This window comes from Schistocerca serialis, unplaced genomic scaffold (genome assembly GCF_023864345.2).
Source record: "Schistocerca serialis cubense isolate TAMUIC-IGC-003099 unplaced genomic scaffold, iqSchSeri2.2 HiC_scaffold_761, whole genome shotgun sequence".
NCBI classification, from domain to species: domain Eukaryota; kingdom Metazoa; phylum Arthropoda; class Insecta; order Orthoptera; family Acrididae; genus Schistocerca; species Schistocerca serialis.
Genome location: NW_026048366.1, coordinates 81,375 through 94,317, shown reverse-complemented (window position 1 = coordinate 94,317; position 12,943 = coordinate 81,375). Strand labels below are relative to the sequence as shown.

Here is a 12,943-nt window from a genome sequence, read left to right as displayed (position 1 = left end):
CAGCGAACGCAGCAGCCACCCACAGTTAACTGACGACAACTGTAAAAAATCCACTCTCTCGCGTTATAGAACGGCGTGCCCCGGACGCATTTCGTGGAGACGGACGCCAGCAATGATGAGAGCAAAAGGTGCCTACAAATCCTGTCGTTGCACCACGCACTGTTCTACGACAATTCACCAAGCAGACGCTCACGCCTTGTTGTGCTGTTTCCTTTGCGGGCAATGAGTGCACCTGCCTTCGACACAGGAAACATTACACGTTTGGCAGCTGTGGGATTGGAACCCACGCCTCCGAAGAGAATGGTGCCTGAAACCAGCGCCTTAGACCGCTCGGCCACGCTACCTACACAACACGCGCGTCACAAGAGCTGCGTCCTACCCCACGAGAACACACCGCAACGGCACAAAAATGAGACGTAAAAAGTGGCAACGGTGGGATTCGAACCCACGCCTCCGAAGAGACTGGTGCCTAAAACCAGCGCCTTAGACCGCTCGGCCACGTTACCGTTGGAGCAGCAGCCGCAAAACGTTTCCTTTGTACTACAAAGATCACTTCGAAATGGAAGTATCTTGGCAATCGCCGTGCCATGTATTTCCACTGCTCTCCCACTGGAAGCGTCTCTTTAGGCCATCCACAGCAAGAAAAAGCCGTGCCCGCCGTATGGTAGCGACGCCACTTGTCTGTAGCTGTCGCAGTTAAGGAGACAGCGTCAAGAGACGTTTTCGTGCCGTGACCAGGTTTCGAACCTGGGCTTTCCGTAACCACTAAAGTATCGTAGCTGTAACTGTCAGGTGGAGCTAGAATGCTCCATGTATCAAACATATGTGAGCTCAAGGAGGTTACACTTGAAGAAAAAGCGGCAGCTTAACGCGATCACAGCAAAGCCCCCGGCAGCTACGGGATTCGAAACCGCGCCTACAGAGAGTCTGGTGCCTTAAACCAGCGCCTTAAAGCGCTCGGCCACGCTACATGCGCTGCTTGGAGCGCCAGTGTTCCTAGCATTTGTACAAACAGTGCACGCCACAGCTTCCTGTTCTGCTGGGACTGGCTGCTCATCCATCGCACTTCAAACAACTGCCCTTTTCGACTACAGAGAGCAGCGGACGTCTGCGCTCTGGGAGGCGACATTACGTGTTGGGGATGAAGTGGTAGGGCAAACTGCGGCCTGCGGAACACGAGTGAAAAAATCAAGAGAGTACTGTCATTTCGAGTACTCGCCATTGCAACGGCAGCAAGGCAAAACTTTCAAAATTGCCGTGACCAGGATTCGAACCTGGGTTATTGCGGCCACAACGCAATGTCCTAACCACTAGACGATCACGGCCACGGACGCGCCCGCGAAAGCAGCTGCCTGTAATGCAAGTGGCGATACACAGCAGAGCCTAGGCCAAGGTGTACGCCACAGCAGTGTGAGACACGGTCTCCATCACATGTATATGAGCAAATGAACGTGCCTGCGCTGTCAGGACACTAACTACAGTGGTTAGCTGCATTCACCTCCGTGGCAATGTCTTGCAGTCCCCCAAGCCTCTTGACTACAGGTATGTGGCTGGATAACAAGTGGATAGACGCTTCATCTCTCTCGCCGTCAGGTGTTGCCGTGAATCATACTTAACGTAGCTTTCTGCACGCGTCAGCGTAGCGTCAGTCGAGACAAGTCGCATAAGAGGAGCAACAAAAACGCGCGATTCCGGTACCGGGAATCGAACCCGGGCCTCCTGGGTGAGAGCCAGGTATCCTAGCCACTAGACCACACCGGATAACGACGGCAGTGCTCTTTCCAGCGAACGCAGCAGCCACCCACAGTTAACTGACGACAACTGTAAAAAATCCACTCTCTCGCGTTATAGAACGGCGTGCCCCGGACGCATTTCGTGGAGACGGACGCCAGCAATGATGAGAGCAAAAGGTGCCTACAAATCCTGTCGTTGCACCACGCACTGTTCTACGACAATTCACCAAGCAGACGCTCACGCCTTGTTGTGCTGTTTCCTTTGCGGGCAATGAGTGCACCTGCCTTCGACACAGGAAACATTACACGTTTGGCAGCTGTGGGATTGGAACCCACGCCTCCGAAGAGAATGGTGCCTGAAACCAGCGCCTTAGACCGCTCGGCCACGCTACCTACACAACACGCGCGTCACAAGAGCTGCGTCCTACCCCACGAGAACACACCGCAACGGCACAAAAATGAGACGTAAAAAGTGGCAACGGTGGGATTCGAACCCACGCCTCCGAAGAGACTGGTGCCTAAAACCAGCGCCTTAGACCGCTCGGCCACGTTACCGTTGGAGCAGCAGCCGCAAAACGTTTCCTTTGTACTACAAAGATCACTTCGAAATGGAAGTATCTTGGCAATCGCCGTGCCATGTATTTCCACTGCTCTCCCACTGGAAGCGTCTCTTTAGGCCATCCACAGCAAGAAAAAGCCGTGCCCGCCGTATGGTAGCGACGCCACTTGTCTGTAGCTGTCGCAGTTAAGGAGACAGCGTCAAGAGACGTTTTCGTGCCGTGACCAGGTTTCGAACCTGGGCTTTCCGTAACCACTAAAGTATCGTAGCTGTAACTGTCAGGCGGAGCTAGAATGCTCCATGTATCAAACATATGTGAGCTCAAGGAGGTTACACTTGAAGAAAAAGCGGCAGCTTAACGCGATCACAGCAAAGCCCCCGGCAGCTACGGGATTCGAAACCGCGCCTACAGAGAGTCTGGTGCCTTAAACCAGCGCCTTAAAGCGCTCGGCCACGCTACATGCGCTGCTTGGAGCGCCAGTGTTCCTAGCATTTGTACAAACAGTGCACGCCACAGCTTCCTGTTCTGCTGGGACTGGCTGCTCATCCATCGCACTTCAAACAACTGCCCTTTTCGACTACAGAGAGCAGCGGACGTCTGCGCTCTGGGAGGCGACATTACGTGTTGGGGATGAAGTGGTAGGGCAAACTGCGGCCTGCGGAACACGAGTGAAACAATCAAGAGAGTACTGTCATTTCGAGTACTCGCCATTGCAACGGCAGCAAGGCAAAACTTTCAAAATTGCCGTGACCAGGATTCGAACCTGGGTTATTGCGGCCACAACGCAATGTCCTAACCACTAGACGATCACGGCCACGGACGCGCCCGCGAAAGCAGCTGCCTGTAATGCAAGTGGCGATACACAGCAGAGCCTAGGCCAAGGTGTACGCCACAGCAGTGTGAGACACGGTCTCCATCACATGTATATGAGCAAATGAACGTGCCTGCGCTGTCAGGACACTAACTACAGTGGTTAGCTGCATTCACCTCCGTGGCAATGTCTTGCAGTCCCCCAAGCCTCTTGACTACAGGTATGTGGCTGGATAACAAGTGGATAGACGCTTCATCTCTCTCGCCGTCAGGTGTTGCCGTGAATCATACTTAACGTAGCTTTCTGCACGCGTCAGCGTAGCGTCAGTCGAGCAAAGTCGAGACAAGTCGCATAAGAGGAGCAACAAAAACGCGCGATTCCGGTACCGGGAATCGAACCCGGGCCTCCTGGGTGAGAGCCAGGTATCCTAGCCACTAGACCACACCGGATAACGACGGCAGTGCTCTTTCCAGCGAACGCAGCAGCCACCCACAGTTAACTGACGACAACTGTAAAAAATCCACTCTCTCGCGTTATAGAACGGCGTGCCCCGGACGCATTTCGTGGAGACGGACGCCAGCAATGATGAGAGCAAAAGGTGCCTACAAATCCTGTCGTTGCACCACGCACTGTTCTACGACAATTCACCAAGCAGACGCTCACGCCTTGTTGTGCTGTTTCCTTTGCGGGCAATGAGTGCACCTGCCTTCGACACAGGAAACATTACACGTTTGGCAGCTGTGGGATTGGAACCCACGCCTCCGAAGAGAATGGTGCCTGAAACCAGCGCCTTAGACCGCTCGGCCACGCTACCTACACAACACGCGCGTCACAAGAGCTGCGTCCTACCCCACGAGAACACACCGCAACGGCACAAAAATGAGACGTAAAAAGTGGCAACGGTGGGATTCGAACCCACGCCTCCGAAGAGACTGGTGCCTAAAACCAGCGCCTTAGACCGCTCGGCCACGTTACCGTTGGAGCAGCAGCCGCAAAACGTTTCCTTTGTACTACAAAGATCACTTCGAAATGGAAGTATCTTGGCAATCGCCGTGCCATGTATTTCCACTGCTCTCCCACTGGAAGCGTCTCTTTAGGCCATCCACAGCAAGAAAAAGCCGTGCCCGCCGTATGGTAGCGACGCCACTTGTCTGTAGCTGTCGCAGTTAAGGAGACAGCGTCAAGAGACGTTTTCGTGCCGTGACCAGGTTTCGAACCTGGGCTTTCCGTAACCACTAAAGTATCGTAGCTGTAACTGTCAGGCGGAGCTAGAATGCTCCATGTATCAAACATATGTGAGCTCAAGGAGGTTACACTTGAAGAAAAAGCGGCAGCTTAACGCGATCACAGCAAAGCCCCCGGCAGCTACGGGATTCGAAACCGCGCCTACAGAGAGTCTGGTGCCTTAAACCAGCGCCTTAAAGCGCTCGGCCACGCTACATGCGCTGCTTGGAGCGCCAGTGTTCCTAGCATTTGTACAAACAGTGCACGCCACAGCTTCCTGTTCTGCTGGGACTGGCTGCTCATCCATCGCACTTCAAACAACTGCCCTTTTCGACTACAGAGAGCAGCGGACGTCTGCGCTCTGGGAGGCGACATTACGTGTTGGGGATGAAGTGGTAGGGCAAACTGCGGCCTGCGGAACACGAGTGAAAAAATCAAGAGAGTACTGTCATTTCGAGTACTCGCCATTGCAACGGCAGCAAGGCAAAACTTTCAAAATTGCCGTGACCAGGATTCGAACCTGGGTTATTGCGGCCACAACGCAATGTCCTAACCACTAGACGATCACGGCCACGGACGCGCCCGCGAAAGCAGCTGCCTGTAATGCAAGTGGCGATACACAGCAGAGCCTAGGCCAAGGTGTACGCCACAGCAGTGTGAGACACGGTCTCCATCACATGTATATGAGCAAATGAACGTGCCTGCGCTGTCAGGACACTAACTACAGTGGTTAGCTGCATTCACCTCCGTGGCAATGTCTTGCAGTCCCCCAAGCCTCTTGACTACAGGTATGTGGCTGGATAACAAGTGGATAGACGCTTCATCTCTCTCGCCGTCAGGTGTTGCCGTGAATCATACTTAACGTAGCTTTCTGCACGCGTCAGCGTAGCGTCAGTCGAGACAAGTCGCATAAGAGGAGCAACAAAAACGCGCGATTCCGGTACCGGGAATCGAACCCGGGCCTCCTGGGTGAGAGCCAGGTATCCTAGCCACTAGACCACACCGGATAACGACGGCAGTGCTCTTTCCAGCGAACGCAGCAGCCACCCACAGTTAACTGACGACAACTGTAAAAAATCCACTCTCTCGCGTTATAGAACGGCGTGCCCCGGACGCATTTCGTGGAGACGGACGCCAGCAATGATGAGAGCAAAAGGTGCCTACAAATCCTGTCGTTGCACCACGCACTGTTCTACGACAATTCACCAAGCAGACGCTCACGCCTTGTTGTGCTGTTTCCTTTGCGGGCAATGAGTGCACCTGCCTTCGACACAGGAAACATTACACGTTTGGCAGCTGTGGGATTGGAACCCACGCCTCCGAAGAGAATGGTGCCTGAAACCAGCGCCTTAGACCGCTCGGCCACGCTACCTACACAACACGCGCGTCACAAGAGCTGCGTCCTACCCCACGAGAACACACCGCAACGGCACAAAAATGAGACGTAAAAAGTGGCAACGGTGGGATTCGAACCCACGCCTCCGAAGAGACTGGTGCCTAAAACCAGCGCCTTAGACCGCTCGGCCACGTTACCGTTGGAGCAGCAGCCGCAAAACGTTTCCTTTGTACTACAAAGATCACTTCGAAATGGAAGTATCTTGGCAATCGCCGTGCCATGTATTTCCACTGCTCTCCCACTGGAAGCGTCTCTTTAGGCCATCCACAGCAAGAAAAAGCCGTGCCCGCCGTATGGTAGCGACGCCACTTGTCTGTAGCTGTCGCAGTTAAGGAGACAGCGTCAAGAGACGTTTTCGTGCCGTGACCAGGTTTCGAACCTGGGCTTTCCGTAACCACTAAAGTATCGTAGCTGTAACTGTCAGGCGGAGCTAGAATGCTCCATGTATCAAACATATGTGAGCTCAAGGAGGTTACACTTGAAGAAAAAGCGGCAGCTTAACGCGATCACAGCAAAGCCCCCGGCAGCTACGGGATTCGAAACCGCGCCTACAGAGAGTCTGGTGCCTTAAACCAGCGCCTTAAAGCGCTCGGCCACGCTACATGCGCTGCTTGGAGCGCCAGTGTTCCTAGCATTTGTACAAACAGTGCACGCCACAGCTTCCTGTTCTGCTGGGACTGGCTGCTCATCCATCGCACTTCAAACAACTGCCCTTTTCGACTACAGAGAGCAGCGGACGTCTGCGCTCTGGGAGGCGACATTACGTGTTGGGGATGAAGTGGTAGGGCAAACTGCGGCCTGCGGAACACGAGTGAAAAAATCAAGAGAGTACTGTCATTTCGAGTACTCGCCATTGCAACGGCAGCAAGGCAAAACTTTCAAAATTGCCGTGACCAGGATTCGAACCTGGGTTATTGCGGCCACAACGCAATGTCCTAACCACTAGACGATCACGGCCACGGACGCGCCCGCGAAAGCAGCTGCCTGTAATGCAAGTGGCGATACACAGCAGAGCCTAGGCCAAGGTGTACGCCACAGCAGTGTGAGACACGGTCTCCATCACATGTATATGAGCAAATGAACGTGCCTGCGCTGTCAGGACACTAACTACAGTGGTTAGCTGCATTCACCTCCGTGGCAATGTCTTGCAGTCCCCCAAGCCTCTTGACTACAGGTATGTGGCTGGATAACAAGTGGATAGACGCTTCATCTCTCTCGCCGTCAGGTGTTGCCGTGAATCATACTTAACGTAGCTTTCTGCACGCGTCAGCGTAGCGTCAGTCGAGCAAAGTCGAGACAAGTCGCATAAGAGGAGCAACAAAAACGCGCGATTCCGGTACCGGGAATCGAACCCGGGCCTCCTGGGTGAGAGCCAGGTATCCTAGCCACTAGACCACACCGGATAACGACGGCAGTGCTCTTTCCAGCGAACGCAGCAGCCACCCACAGTTAACTGACGACAACTGTAAAAAATCCACTCTCTCGCGTTATAGAACGGCGTGCCCCGGACGCATTTCGTGGAGACGGACGCCAGCAATGATGAGAGCAAAAGGTGCCTACAAATCCTGTCGTTGCACCACGCACTGTTCTACGACAATTCACCAAGCAGACGCTCACGCCTTGTTGTGCTGTTTCCTTTGCGGGCAATGAGTGCACCTGCCTTCGACACAGGAAACATTACACGTTTGGCAGCTGTGGGATTGGAACCCACGCCTCCGAAGAGAATGGTGCCTGAAACCAGCGCCTTAGACCGCTCGGCCACGCTACCTACACAACACGCGCGTCACAAGAGCTGCGTCCTACCCCACGAGAACACACCGCAACGGCACAAAAATGAGACGTAAAAAGTGGCAACGGTGGTATTCGAACCCACGCCTCCGAAGAGACTGGTGCCTAAAACCAGCGCCTTAGACCGCTCGGCCACGTTACCGTTGGAGCAGCAGCCGCAAAACGTTTCCTTTGTACTACAAAGATCACTTCGAAATGGAAGTATCTTGGCAATCGCCGTGCCATGTATTTCCACTGCTCTCCCACTGGAAGCGTCTCTTTAGGCCATCCACAGCAAGAAAAAGCCGTGCCCGCCGTATGGTAGCGACGCCACTTGTCTGTAGCTGTCGCAGTTAAGGAGACAGCGTCAAGAGACGTTTTCGTGCCGTGACCAGGTTTCGAACCTGGGCTTTCCGTAACCACTAAAGTATCGTAGCTGTAACTGTCAGGCGGAGCTAGAATGCTCCATGTATCAAACATATGTGAGCTCAAGGAGGTTACACTTGAAGAAAAAGCGGCAGCTTAACGCGATCACAGCAAAGCCCCCGGCAGCTACGGGATTCGAAACCGCGCCTACAGAGAGTCTGGTGCCTTAAACCAGCGCCTTAAAGCGCTCGGCCACGCTACATGCGCTGCTTGGAGCGCCAGTGTTCCTAGCATTTGTACAAACAGTGCACGCCACAGCTTCCTGTTCTGCTGGGACTGGCTGCTCATCCATCGCACTTCAAACAACTGCCCTTTTCGACTACAGAGAGCAGCGGACGTCTGCGCTCTGGGAGGCGACATTACGTGTTGGGGATGAAGTGGTAGGGCAAACTGCGGCCTGCGGAACACGAGTGAAAAAATCAAGAGAGTACTGTCATTTCGAGTACTCGCCATTGCAACGGCAGCAAGGCAAAACTTTCAAAATTGCCGTGACCAGGATTCGAACCTGGGTTATTGCGGCCACAACGCAATGTCCTAACCACTAGACGATCACGGCCACGGACGCGCCCGCGAAAGCAGCTGCCTGTAATGCAAGTGGCGATACACAGCAGAGCCTAGGCCAAGGTGTACGCCACAGCAGTGTGAGACACGGTCTCCATCACATGTATATGAGCAAATGAACGTGCCTGCGCTGTCAGGACACTAACTACAGTGGTTAGCTGCATTCACCTCCGTGGCAATGTCTTGCAGTCCCCCAAGCCTCTTGACTACAGGTATGTGGCTGGATAACAAGTGGATAGACGCTTCATCTCTCTCGCCGTCAGGTGTTGCCGTGAATCATACTTAACGTAGCTTTCTGCACGCGTCAGCGTAGCGTCAGTCGAGCAAAGTCGAGACAAGTCGCATAAGAGGAGCAACAAAAACGCGCGATTCCGGTACCGGGAATCGAACCCGGGCCTCCTGGGTGAGAGCCAGGTATCCTAGCCACTAGACCACACCGGATAACGACGGCAGTGCTCTTTCCAGCGAACGCAGCAGCCACCCACAGTTAACTGACGACAACTGTAAAAAATCCACTCTCTCGCGTTATAGAACGGCGTGCCCCGGACGCATTTCGTGGAGACGGACGCCAGCAATGATGAGAGCAAAAGGTGCCTACAAATCCTGTCGTTGCACCACGCACTGTTCTACGACAATTCACCAAGCAGACGCTCACGCCTTGTTGTGCTGTTTCCTTTGCGGGCAATGAGTGCACCTGCCTTCGACACAGGAAACATTACACGTTTGGCAGCTGTGGGATTGGAACCCACGCCTCCGAAGAGAATGGTGCCTGAAACCAGCGCCTTAGACCGCTCGGCCACGCTACCTACACAACACGCGCGTCACAAGAGCTGCGTCCTACCCCACGAGAACACACCGCAACGGCACAAAAATGAGACGTAAAAAGTGGCAACGGTGGGATTCGAACCCACGCCTCCGAAGAGACTGGTGCCTAAAACCAGCGCCTTAGACCGCTCGGCCACGTTACCGTTGGAGCAGCAGCCGCAAAACGTTTCCTTTGTACTACAAAGATCACTTCGAAATGGAAGTATCTTGGCAATCGCCGTGCCATGTATTTCCACTGCTCTCCCACTGGAAGCGTCTCTTTAGGCCATCCACAGCAAGAAAAAGCCGTGCCCGCCGTATGGTAGCGACGCCACTTGTCTGTAGCTGTCGCAGTTAAGGAGACAGCGTCAAGAGACGTTTTCGTGCCGTGACCAGGTTTCGAACCTGGGCTTTCCGTAACCACTAAAGTATCGTAGCTGTAACTGTCAGGCGGAGCTAGAATGCTCCATGTATCAAACATATGTGAGCTCAAGGAGGTTACACTTGAAGAAAAAGCGGCAGCTTAACGCGATCACAGCAAAGCCCCCGGCAGCTACGGGATTCGAAACCGCGCCTACAGAGAGTCTGGTGCCTTAAACCAGCGCCTTAAAGCGCTCGGCCACGCTACATGCGCTGCTTGGAGCGCCAGTGTTCCTAGCATTTGTACAAACAGTGCACGCCACAGCTTCCTGTTCTGCTGGGACTGGCTGCTCATCCATCGCACTTCAAACAACTGCCCTTTTCGACTACAGAGAGCAGCGGACGTCTGCGCTCTGGGAGGCGACATTACGTGTTGGGGATGAAGTGGTAGGGCAAACTGCGGCCTGCGGAACACGAGTGAAAAAATCAAGAGAGTACTGTCATTTCGAGTACTCGCCATTGCAACGGCAGCAAGGCAAAACTTTCAAAATTGCCGTGACCAGGATTCGAACCTGGGTTATTGCGGCCACAACGCAATGTCCTAACCACTAGACGATCACGGCCACGGACGCGCCCGCGAAAGCAGCTGCCTGTAATGCAAGTGGCGATACACAGCAGAGCCTAGGCCAAGGTGTACGCCACAGCAGTGTGAGACACGGTCTCCATCACATGTATATGAGCAAATGAACGTGCCTGCGCTGTCAGGACACTAACTACAGTGGTTAGCTGCATTCACCTCCGTGGCAATGTCTTGCAGTCCCCCAAGCCTCTTGACTACAGGTATGTGGCTGGATAACAAGTGGATAGACGCTTCATCTCTCTCGCCGTCAGGTGTTGCCGTGAATCATACTTAACGTAGCTTTCTGCACGCGTCAGCGTAGCGTCAGTCGAGCAAAGTCGAGACAAGTCGCATAAGAGGAGCAACAAAAACGCGCGATTCCGGTACCGGGAATCGAACCCGGGCCTCCTGGGTGAGAGCCAGGTATCCTAGCCACTAGACCACACCGGATAACGACGGCATTGCTCTTTCCAGCGAACGCAGCAGCCACCCACAGTTAACTGACGACAACTGTAAAAAATCCACTCTCTCGCGTTATAGAACGGCGTGCCCCGGACGCATTTCGTGGAGACGGACGCCAGCAATGATGAGAGCAAAAGGTGCCTACAAATCCTGTCGTTGCACCACGCACTGTTCTACGACAATTCACCAAGCAGACGCTCACGCCTTGTTGTGCTGTTTCCTTTGCGGGCAATGAGTGCACCTGCCTTCGACACAGGAAACATTACACGTTTGGCAGCTGTGGGATTGGAACCCACGCCTCCGAAGAGAATGGTGCCTGAAACCAGCGCCTTAGACCGCTCGGCCACGCTACCTACACAACACGCGCGTCACAAGAGCTGCGTCCTACCCCACGAGAACACACCGCAACGGCACAAAAATGAGACGTAAAAAGTGGCAACGGTGGTATTCGAACCCACGCCTCCGAAGAGACTGGTGCCTAAAACCAGCGCCTTAGACCGCTCGGCCACGTTACCGTTGGAGCAGCAGCCGCAAAACGTTTCCTTTGTACTACAAAGATCACTTCGAAATGGAAGTATCTTGGCAATCGCCGTGCCATGTATTTCCACTGCTCTCCCACTGGAAGCGTCTCTTTAGGCCATCCACAGCAAGAAAAAGCCGTGCCCGCCGTATGGTAGCGACGCCACTTGTCTGTAGCTGTCGCAGTTAAGGAGACAGCGTCAAGAGACGTTTTCGTGCCGTGACCAGGTTTCGAACCTGGGCTTTCCGTAACCACTAAAGTATCGTAGCTGTAACTGTCAGGCGGAGCTAGAATGCTCCATGTATCAAACATATGTGAGCTCAAGGAGGTTACACTTGAAGAAAAAGCGGCAGCTTAACGCGATCACAGCAAAGCCCCCGGCAGCTACGGGATTCGAAACCGCGCCTACAGAGAGTCTGGTGCCTTAAACCAGCGCCTTAAAGCGCTCGGCCACGCTACATGCGCTGCTTGGAGCGCCAGTGTTCCTAGCATTTGTACAAACAGTGCACGCCACAGCTTCCTGTTCTGCTGGGACTGGCTGCTCATCCATCGCACTTCAAACAACTGCCCTTTTCGACTACAGAGAGCAGCGGACGTCTGCGCTCTGGGAGGCGACATTACGTGTTGGGGATGAAGTGGTAGGGCAAACTGCGGCCTGCGGAACACGAGTGAAAAAATCAAGAGAGTACTGTCATTTCGAGTACTCGCCATTGCAACGGCAGCAAGGCAAAACTTTCAAAATTGCCGTGACCAGGATTCGAACCTGGGTTATTGCGGCCACAACGCAATGTCCTAACCACTAGACGATCACGGCCACGGACGCGCCCGCGAAAGCAGCTGCCTGTAATGCAAGTGGCGATACACAGCAGAGCCTAGGCCAAGGTGTACGCCACAGCAGTGTGAGACACGGTCTCCATCACATGTATATGAGCAAATGAACGTGCCTGCGCTGTCAGGACACTAACTACAGTGGTTAGCTGCATTCACCTCCGTGGCAATGTCTTGCAGTCCCCCAAGCCTCTTGACTACAGGTATGTGGCTGGATAACAAGTGGATAGACGCTTCATCTCTCTCGCCGTCAGGTGTTGCCGTGAATCATACTTAACGTAGCTTTCTGCACGCGTCAGCGTAGCGTCAGTCGAGCAAAGTCGAGACAAGTCGCATAAGAGGAGCAACAAAAACGCGCGATTCCGGTACCGGGAATCGAACCCGGGCCTCCTGGGTGAGAGCCAGGTATCCTAGCCACTAGACCACACCGGATAACGACGGCATTGCTCTTTCCAGCGAACGCAGCAGCCACCCACAGTTAACTGACGACAACTGTAAAAAATCCACTCTCTCGCGTTATAGAACGGCGTGCCCCGGACGCATTTCGTGGAGACGGACGCCAGCAATGATGAGAGCAAAAGGTGCCTACAAATCCTGTCGTTGCACCACGCACTGTTCTACGACAATTCACCAAGCAGACGCTCACGCCTTGTTGTGCTGTTTCCTTTGCGGGCAATGAGTGCACCTGCCTTCGACACAGGAAACATTACACGTTTGGCAGCTGTGGGATTGGAACCCACGCCTCCGAAGAGAATGGTGCCTGAAACCAGCGCCTTAGACCGCTCGGCCACGCTACCTACACAACACGCGCGTCACAAGAGCTGCGTCCTACCCCACGAGAACACACCGCAACGGCACAAAAATGAGACGTA

The 12,943-nt window shown here is 54.0% G+C and overlaps 21 non-coding genes across 21 annotated transcripts; all 21 read right to left on the bottom strand.

Moving 5' to 3' along the window:
• Positions 1 to 424: 424 nt before the first annotated feature.
• On the bottom strand, positions 425 to 506 carry Trnal-uag (transfer RNA leucine (anticodon UAG)). Its single transcript has one exon. It is a non-coding gene; the product is annotated as a tRNA-Leu (tRNA).
• A 747-nt stretch (positions 507 to 1,253) lies between these two features.
• On the bottom strand, positions 1,254 to 1,325 carry Trnah-gug (transfer RNA histidin (anticodon GUG)). The gene has a single exon. It is a non-coding gene; the product is annotated as a tRNA-His (tRNA).
• Positions 1,326 to 1,689: 364 nt separating this feature from the next.
• Positions 1,690 to 1,761, bottom strand: Trnae-cuc (transfer RNA glutamic acid (anticodon CUC)). Its single transcript has one exon. It is a non-coding gene; the product is annotated as a tRNA-Glu (tRNA).
• A 445-nt stretch (positions 1,762 to 2,206) lies between these two features.
• Trnal-uag (transfer RNA leucine (anticodon UAG)) lies at positions 2,207 to 2,288 on the bottom strand. The gene has a single exon. It is a non-coding gene; the product is annotated as a tRNA-Leu (tRNA).
• A 747-nt stretch (positions 2,289 to 3,035) lies between these two features.
• On the bottom strand, positions 3,036 to 3,107 carry Trnah-gug (transfer RNA histidin (anticodon GUG)). The gene has a single exon. It is a non-coding gene; the product is annotated as a tRNA-His (tRNA).
• A 374-nt stretch (positions 3,108 to 3,481) lies between these two features.
• Positions 3,482 to 3,553, bottom strand: Trnae-cuc (transfer RNA glutamic acid (anticodon CUC)). The gene has a single exon. It is a non-coding gene; the product is annotated as a tRNA-Glu (tRNA).
• A 445-nt stretch (positions 3,554 to 3,998) lies between these two features.
• Trnal-uag (transfer RNA leucine (anticodon UAG)) lies at positions 3,999 to 4,080 on the bottom strand. The gene has a single exon. It is a non-coding gene; the product is annotated as a tRNA-Leu (tRNA).
• A 747-nt stretch (positions 4,081 to 4,827) lies between these two features.
• Trnah-gug (transfer RNA histidin (anticodon GUG)) lies at positions 4,828 to 4,899 on the bottom strand. The gene has a single exon. It is a non-coding gene; the product is annotated as a tRNA-His (tRNA).
• A 364-nt stretch (positions 4,900 to 5,263) lies between these two features.
• On the bottom strand, positions 5,264 to 5,335 carry Trnae-cuc (transfer RNA glutamic acid (anticodon CUC)). Its single transcript has one exon. It is a non-coding gene; the product is annotated as a tRNA-Glu (tRNA).
• Positions 5,336 to 5,780: 445 nt separating this feature from the next.
• On the bottom strand, positions 5,781 to 5,862 carry Trnal-uag (transfer RNA leucine (anticodon UAG)). The gene has a single exon. It is a non-coding gene; the product is annotated as a tRNA-Leu (tRNA).
• Positions 5,863 to 6,609: 747 nt separating this feature from the next.
• Trnah-gug (transfer RNA histidin (anticodon GUG)) lies at positions 6,610 to 6,681 on the bottom strand. Its single transcript has one exon. It is a non-coding gene; the product is annotated as a tRNA-His (tRNA).
• A 374-nt stretch (positions 6,682 to 7,055) lies between these two features.
• On the bottom strand, positions 7,056 to 7,127 carry Trnae-cuc (transfer RNA glutamic acid (anticodon CUC)). The gene has a single exon. It is a non-coding gene; the product is annotated as a tRNA-Glu (tRNA).
• Positions 7,128 to 7,572: 445 nt separating this feature from the next.
• Trnal-uag (transfer RNA leucine (anticodon UAG)) lies at positions 7,573 to 7,654 on the bottom strand. Its single transcript has one exon. It is a non-coding gene; the product is annotated as a tRNA-Leu (tRNA).
• A 747-nt stretch (positions 7,655 to 8,401) lies between these two features.
• On the bottom strand, positions 8,402 to 8,473 carry Trnah-gug (transfer RNA histidin (anticodon GUG)). The gene has a single exon. It is a non-coding gene; the product is annotated as a tRNA-His (tRNA).
• A 374-nt stretch (positions 8,474 to 8,847) lies between these two features.
• On the bottom strand, positions 8,848 to 8,919 carry Trnae-cuc (transfer RNA glutamic acid (anticodon CUC)). The gene has a single exon. It is a non-coding gene; the product is annotated as a tRNA-Glu (tRNA).
• A 445-nt stretch (positions 8,920 to 9,364) lies between these two features.
• On the bottom strand, positions 9,365 to 9,446 carry Trnal-uag (transfer RNA leucine (anticodon UAG)). Its single transcript has one exon. It is a non-coding gene; the product is annotated as a tRNA-Leu (tRNA).
• Positions 9,447 to 10,193: 747 nt separating this feature from the next.
• Trnah-gug (transfer RNA histidin (anticodon GUG)) lies at positions 10,194 to 10,265 on the bottom strand. The gene has a single exon. It is a non-coding gene; the product is annotated as a tRNA-His (tRNA).
• A 374-nt stretch (positions 10,266 to 10,639) lies between these two features.
• On the bottom strand, positions 10,640 to 10,711 carry Trnae-cuc (transfer RNA glutamic acid (anticodon CUC)). Its single transcript has one exon. It is a non-coding gene; the product is annotated as a tRNA-Glu (tRNA).
• Positions 10,712 to 11,156: 445 nt separating this feature from the next.
• On the bottom strand, positions 11,157 to 11,238 carry Trnal-uag (transfer RNA leucine (anticodon UAG)). Its single transcript has one exon. It is a non-coding gene; the product is annotated as a tRNA-Leu (tRNA).
• A 747-nt stretch (positions 11,239 to 11,985) lies between these two features.
• Positions 11,986 to 12,057, bottom strand: Trnah-gug (transfer RNA histidin (anticodon GUG)). Its single transcript has one exon. It is a non-coding gene; the product is annotated as a tRNA-His (tRNA).
• A 374-nt stretch (positions 12,058 to 12,431) lies between these two features.
• Positions 12,432 to 12,503, bottom strand: Trnae-cuc (transfer RNA glutamic acid (anticodon CUC)). Its single transcript has one exon. It is a non-coding gene; the product is annotated as a tRNA-Glu (tRNA).
• Between the last annotated feature and the right edge of the window lie 440 nt (positions 12,504 to 12,943).